The sequence below is a fragment of the Bufo gargarizans genome, chromosome 1, assembly GCF_014858855.1.
Source record: "Bufo gargarizans isolate SCDJY-AF-19 chromosome 1, ASM1485885v1, whole genome shotgun sequence".
In the NCBI taxonomy this organism is placed as follows: Eukaryota; Metazoa; Chordata; class Amphibia; order Anura; family Bufonidae; genus Bufo; species Bufo gargarizans.
Window position 1 is genome coordinate 56,048,202 of NC_058080.1, and position 7,865 is coordinate 56,056,066.

Here is a 7,865-nt window from a genome sequence, read left to right on the forward strand (position 1 = left end):
TACTAAACTGCAGGCCGCCCCATAGTACTACAGGGGGATAGTACTACAGGCCGCCCCATAGTACTACAGCGATACACTACTGTACTAAACTGCAGGCCGCCCCATAGTACTACAGGGATAGTACTACACTACAGGCTGCTCCATAGTACTACAGGGCTGTACTACTGTACTAAACTGCAGGCCGCCCCATAGTACTACACTGCAGGCTGCCCCATAATACTACAGGGCTGCACTACTGTACTAAACTGCAGGCCACCCCATAGTACTACAGGGATACACTACAGGCTGCTCCATAGTACTACAGGGCTGCACTACTGTACTAACTGCAGGCCGCCCCATAGTACTACAGGGCTTTACTACTGTACTAAACTGCAGGCCGCCCCATAGTACTACACTGCAGGCTGCCCCATAATACTACAGGGCTGCACTACTGTACTAAACTGCAGGCCACCCCATAGTACTACAGGGATACACTACAGGCTGCTCCATAGTACTACAGGGCTGCACTACTGTACTATACTGCAGGCTGCCCCATAGTACTACAGGGCTGCACTACTGTACTACACTACAGGCTGCCCCATAGTACTACAGGGCTGCGCTACTGTACTAAACTGCAGGCTGCCCCATAGTACTACAGGGATACACTACTGTACTACACTACAGGCTGCCCCATAGTACTACAGGGCTGCGCTACTGTACTAAACTGCAGGCCGCCCCATAGTACTACAGGGCTGCACTACTGTACTACACTGCAGGCCGCCCATAGTACTACAGGCTGCACTACTGTACTACACTGCAGGCCGCCCCATAGTACTACAGGGCTGCACTACTGTACTAAACTGCAGGCCGCCCCATAGTACTACAGGGCTGCACTACTGTACTAAACTGCAGGCCGCCCCATAGTACTACAGGGCTACACTACTGTACTATACTGCAGGCTGCCCCATAGTACTACAGGGATACACTGCAGGCCGCCCCATAGTACTACAGGGCTGCACTACTGTACTATACTGCAGGCCGCCCCATAGTACTACAGGGATACACTACTGTACTACACTACAGGCTGCCCCATAGTACTACAGGGCTGCGCTACTGTACTAAACTGCAGGCCGCCCATAGTACTACAGGGCTGCACTACTGTACTACACTGCAGGCCGCCCATAGTACTACAGGCTGCACTACTGTACTACACTGCAGGCCACCCCATAGTACTACAGGGCTGCACTACTGTACTAAACTGCAGGCCGCCCCATAGTACTACAGGGCTGCACTACTGTACTAAACTGCAGGCTGCCCATAGTACTACAGGGCTGCACTACTGTACTAAACTGCAGGCTGCCCCATAGTACTACAGGGCTGCACTACAGGCTGCTCCATAGTACTACAGGGCTGCACTACTGTACTAAACTGCAAGCCGCCCCATAGTACTACAGGCTGCTCTACTGTACTAAACTGCAGGCCGCCCCAAAGTACTACACTACAGGCAGCTCCATAGTACTACAGGGATACACTACAGGCTGCTCCATAGTACTACACTACAGGCTCCTTCATAGTACTACACTACAGGCTGCTCCATAGTACTACAGGGATACACTGCAGGCTGTTCCATAGTACTACAGGGCTACACTACAGGCTGCTCCATAGTACTACACTGTTACACTACAGGCTGTTTCATAGTGCTTCAGGGCTACACCACAGGCTGCTCTATATTACTACAGGGCTACACTACAGGCCGCTCCATAGTACTACAGGGCTACACCACAGGCTGCTCCATAGTACTACAGGGCTACACCACAGGCTGCTCTCTAGTACTACACTGCTACACTACACGCTGCTCCATAGTACTACAGGGCTACACTACAGGCTGCTCCATAGTACTACAGGGCTACACCACAGGCTGCTCTCTAGTACTACACTGCTACACTACACGCTGCTCCATAGTACTACATTACAGGCTGCTCCATAGTACTACAGCTCTACACTACGGGCTGCTCCATAGTACTGCAGTTCTATCCTACAGGCTGCTCCATAGTACTACACTGCTACACTACAGGCTGTTCTACTGTACTATACTGCTGCACTACAGGCTGCTCTACAGTACTATACTGCTGCACTTCAGGCTGTTCTACTGTACTATACTGCTGCACTACAGGCTGCTCTACTGTACTATACTGCTGCACTACAGGCTGCTCTACTGTACTATACTGCTGCTCTACTGTACTATACTGCTGCTCTACAGGCTGCTCTACTGTACTATACTGCTGCACTTCAGGCTGTTCTACTGTACTATACTGCTGCACTACAGGCTGCTCTACTGTACTATACTGCTGCACTACAGGCTGCTCTACTGTACTATACTGCTGCACTACAGGCTGCTCTACAGTACTATACTGCTGCACTTCAGGCTGTTCTACAGTACTATACTGCTGCACTTCAGGCTGCTCTACAGTACTATACTGCTGCACTACAGGCTGCTGTACTGTACTATACTGCTGCACTACAGGCTGCTCTACTGTACTATACTGCTGCACTACAGGCTGCTCTACTGTACTATACTGCTGCACTACAGGCTGCTCTACTGTACTATACTGCTGCACTACAGGCTGCTCTACAGTACTATACTGCTGCACTACAGGCTGTTCTACTGTACTATACTGCGGCACTACAGGCTGCTCTACAGTACTATACTGCTGCACTACAGGCTGCTCTACAGTACTATACTGCTGCACTACAGGCTGCTCTACAGGCTGCTCTACAGTACTATACTGCTGCACTACAGGCTGCTCTACAGTACTATACTGCTGCACTACAGGCTGCTCTACAGTACTATACTGCTGCACTTCAGGCTGTTCTACTGTACTATACTGCTGCACTACAGGCTGCTCTACTGTACTATACTGCGGCACTACAGGCTGCTCTACAGTACTATACTGCTGCACTACAGACTGCTCTACAGTACTATACTGCTGCACTACAGGCTGCTCTACTGTACTATACTGCTGCACTGCAAGCTGCTCTACTGTACTATACTGCTGCACTGCAGACCGCTCTACTGTACTATACTGGTGCACTACAGGCTGCTCTACAGTACTATACTGCTGCACTACAGGCTGCTCTACTGTACTATACTGCTGCACTACAGGCTGCTCTACAGTACTATACTGCTGCACTTCAGGCTGTTCTACTGTACTATACTGCTGCACTACAGGCTGCTCTACTGTACTATTCTGCGGCACTACAGGCTGCTCTACAGTACTATACTGCTGCACTTCAGGCTGCTCTACAGTACTATACTGCTGCACTACAGGCTGCTCTACTGTACTATTCTGCTGCACTACAGGCTGCTCTACTGTACTATTCTGCTGCACTACAGGCTGCTCTACAGTACTACACTGCTGCACTACAGGCTGCTCTACTGTACTATACTGCTGCACTGCAAGCTGCTCTACTGTACTATACTGCTGCACTACAGGCTGCTCTACTGTACTATACTGCTGCACTGCAGACCGCTCTACTGTACTATACTGGTGCACTACAGGCTGCTCTACAGTACTATACTGCTGCACTACAGGCTGCTCTACTGTACTATACTGCTGCACTACAGGCTGCTCTACTGTACTATTCTGCTGCTCTACAGTACTATTCTGCTGCACTACAGGCTGCTCTACAGTACTATACTGCTGCACTACAGGCTGCTCTACTGTACTATACTGCTGCACTGCAGGCTGCTCTACAGTACTATACTGCTGCACTATAGGCTGCTCTACTGTACTATACTGCTAAACTACAGGCTGCTCTACTGTACTATACTGCTGCACTACAGGCTGCTCTACTGTACTATACTGCTGCACTACAGGCTGCTCTACTGTACTATACTGCTGCACTACAGGCTGCTCTACTGTACTATACTGCTGCACTGCAGACTGCTCTACTGTACTATACTGCTGCACTGCAGACTGCTCTACAGTACTATACTGCTGCACTATAGGCTGCTCTACTGTACTATACTGCTACACTACAGGCTGTTCTACTGTACTATACTGCTGCACTACAGGCTGCTCTACTGTACTATACTGCTGCACTACAGGCTGCTCTACTGTACTATACTGCTACACTACAGGCTGCTCTACAGTACTATACTGCTGCACTACAGGCTGCTCTACTGTACTATACTGCTGCACTACAGGCTGCTCTACTGTACTATACTGCTGCACTACAGGCTGCTCTACAGTACTATACTGCTGCACTGCAGACTGCTCTACAGTACTATACTGCTGCACTGCAGACTGCTCTACAGTACTATACTGCTGTACTACAGGCTGCTGTACAGTACTATACTGCTGCACTACAGGCTGCTCTACTGTACTATACTGCTGCACTACAGGCTGCTCTACTGTACTATACTGCTGCACTACAGGCTGCTCTACAGTACTATACTGCTGCACTTCAGGCTGTTCTACAGTACTATACTGCTGCACTACAGGCTGCTTTACAGTACTATACTGCTGCACTACAGGCTGCTCTACTGTACTATACTGCTGCACTACAGGCTGCTCTACTGTACTATACTGCTGCACTACAGGCTGCTCTACAGTACTATACTGCTGCACTACAGGCTGTTCTACTGTACTATACTGCTGCACTACAGGCTGCTCTACTGTACTATACTGCTGCACTACAGGCTGCTCTACAGTACTATACTGCTGCACTACAGGCTGCTCTACTGTACTATACTGCTGCACTACAGGCTGCTCTACTGTACTATACTGCTGCACTACAGGCTGCTCTACAGTACTATACTGCTGCACTGCAGACTGCTCTACAGTACTATACTGCTGCACTGCAGACTGCTCTACAGTACTATACTGCTGTACTACAGGCTGCTGTACAGTACTATACTGCTGCACTACAGGCTGCTCTACAGTACTATACTGCTGCACTGCAGGCTGCTCTACAGTACTATACTGCGGCACTACAGGCTGCTCTACAGTACTATACTGCTGCACTACAGACTGCTCTACAGTACTATACTGCTGCACTACAGGCTGCTCTACTGTACTATACTGCTGCACTGCAAGCTGCTCTACTGTACTATACTGCTGCACTGCAGACCCGCTCTACTGTACTATACTGGTGCACTACAGGGCATGCTCTACAGTACTATACTGCTGCACTACAGGCTGCTCTACTGTACTATACTGCTGCACTACAGGCTGCTCTACAGTACTATACTGCTGCACTTCAGGCTGTTCTACAGTACTATACTGCTGCACTACAGGCTGCTTTACAGTACTATACTGCTGCACTACAGGCTGCTCTACTGTACTATACTGCTGCACTACAGGCTGCTCTACTGTACTATACTGCTGCACTACAGGCTGCTCTACTGTACTATACTGCTGCACTACAGGCTGCTCTACTGTACTATACTGCTGCACTACAGGCTGCTCTACTGTACTATACTGCTGCACTACAGGCTGCTCTACAGTACTATACTGCTGCACTACAGGCTGCTCTACAGTACTATACTGCTGCACTACAGGCTGCTCTACAGTACTATACTGCTGCACTACAGGCTGCTTACAGTACTATACTGCTGCACTACAGGCTGCTCTACAGTACTATACTGCTGCACTACAGGCTGCTCTACAGTACTATACTGCTGCACTACAGCTGCTCTACTGTACTATACTGCTGCACTACAGGCTGCTCTACTGTACTATACTGCTGCACTACAGGCTGCTTCTACTGTACTATACTGCTGCACTACAGGCTGCTCTACAGTACTATACTGCTGCACTACAGGCTGCTCTACTGTACTATACTGCTGCACTACAGGCTGCTCTTACAGTACTATACTGCTGCACTACAGGCTGCTCTACATGTAACTATACTGCTGCACTACAGGCTGCTCTACAGTACTATACTGCTGCACTACAAGGCTGCTCTACTGTACTATACTGCTGCACTACAGGCTGCTCTACTGTACTATACTGCTGCACTACAGGCTGCTCTACAGTACTATACTGCTGCACTACAGGCTGCTCTACAGTACTATACTGCTGCACTACAGGCTGCTCTACAGTACTATACTGCTGCACTACAGGCTGCTCTACAGTACTATACTGCTGCACTACAGGCTGCTCTACAGTACTATACTGCTGCACTACAGGCTGCTCTACTGTACTATACTGCTGCACTACAGGCTGCTCTACAGTACTATACTGCTGCACTACAGGCTGCTCTACAGTACTATACTGCTGCACTACAGGCTGCTCTACAGTACTATACTGCTGCACTACAGGCTGCTCTACTGTACTATACTGCTACACTACAGGCTGCTCTACAGTACTATACTGCTGCACTACAGGCTGCTCTACAGTACTATACTGCTGCACTGCAGGGTGATCTATACGGTTATATTTGCAGCATCATTTTTAAGTTTTTCAGCTTCAAGCCACTTTCAGACATAAGATAGCTCAAGTCTCCACCTCAGTTACTGGCGCACCGCAGGGCAGAAATGCTCCTAATTCATAGCGTCTGCCTCTGACTAAAGTAGGCCCATTTTGTATAATAAAATGTAATTTCCTCTGGGGCTTCTGAGATCAAATATGTAGCACTGTATAACGGTATATTGTGTGGGAACTATATGGCTGAATTATTTGAATGCTTCGTGACTTTTGGGCACTGTACAGTAGTATATTGTTGACTATAAATGGCAGTATCCTGTAGGCTAAAATGAGTAGAAACCGATGATCCTGATTTCTATAAAGCAGACCCAAGTCTGATAAATAGGACTTGTCCTGGAAACATCTCAGAGTACCTCGGATATGTACAGATGATTTTATCACGAACAATGAGTGTAGAACCATTGTGTCAACCAACTCATTTACTTTGGGCTAATCCTAAGGCCTATTTCACACGGGCATCACTGATTTTGTCCGGATGCATTGCGGATGCAGTTGCGGCAAACCCGCTCGAGTAGGCACGCAATTTCAGTCAGTTTTGTCTGCGATTGCGTTCCGTTCAGTTTTTTCCGCGCAAATTCAATGCGTTTTGCACGCGCGTGATAAAAAACCGAATGTGGTACCCAGACCTGAACCCCGACTTCTTCACTAAGTTCGGGTTTGGGTTAGTTGTTCTGTAGATTTTATTGTTTTTCCTTCTAACATGGTTATAAGGGGAAATAGTAGCATTCTTAAAGGGGTTGTCCGGGTTCAGAGCTGAAACCGGACATACCTCCATTTTCACCCCGGCAGCCCCCCTGACATGAGCATCGGAGCGATTTAGCGCAGGGCAAGGGAGCGCATCAGAGCATGAGATGCTCCGATGGTAGCCTCAGGGGAGCTGTCTGGGTCAGCTCTGAACCCGGACAACCCCTTTAACACAGAATGCTAACTAAAATGTCCATTGAGGGGTTAAAAAATAAAAAATATATACTCACCTCATCCACTTGATCGCGCAGCTAATATCGTCTTCTTTCTTCTTCCTGCAGGACCTGCAAAAGGACCTTCGATGACGTCATCGTGCTCACCACCGCTTCCGTACTTGCTTGGGGATGCTATTCGATTTTCACGCAGACCCATTCATTTCTATAGTGCCTGCGTTGTGTGAAAAACACTGAATATAGAACCTGCTGCGATATTCACGCAACGCACAAGTGCTATGTTAAAAACAACACTCATGTACACAGCCCCATTGAAATGAATGGGTCAGGATTCAGTGCGGGTGCAATGCGTTCACGTCACGCATTGCACCCGCGTGGAATTCTCGCCCGTGTGAAAGGTGCCTAATGGCATTATCCTGGCAGTCCCCTGGTTTTCACCCTTTAACCCCTGTATCAGAATCTAGACTTCATTGCAGGG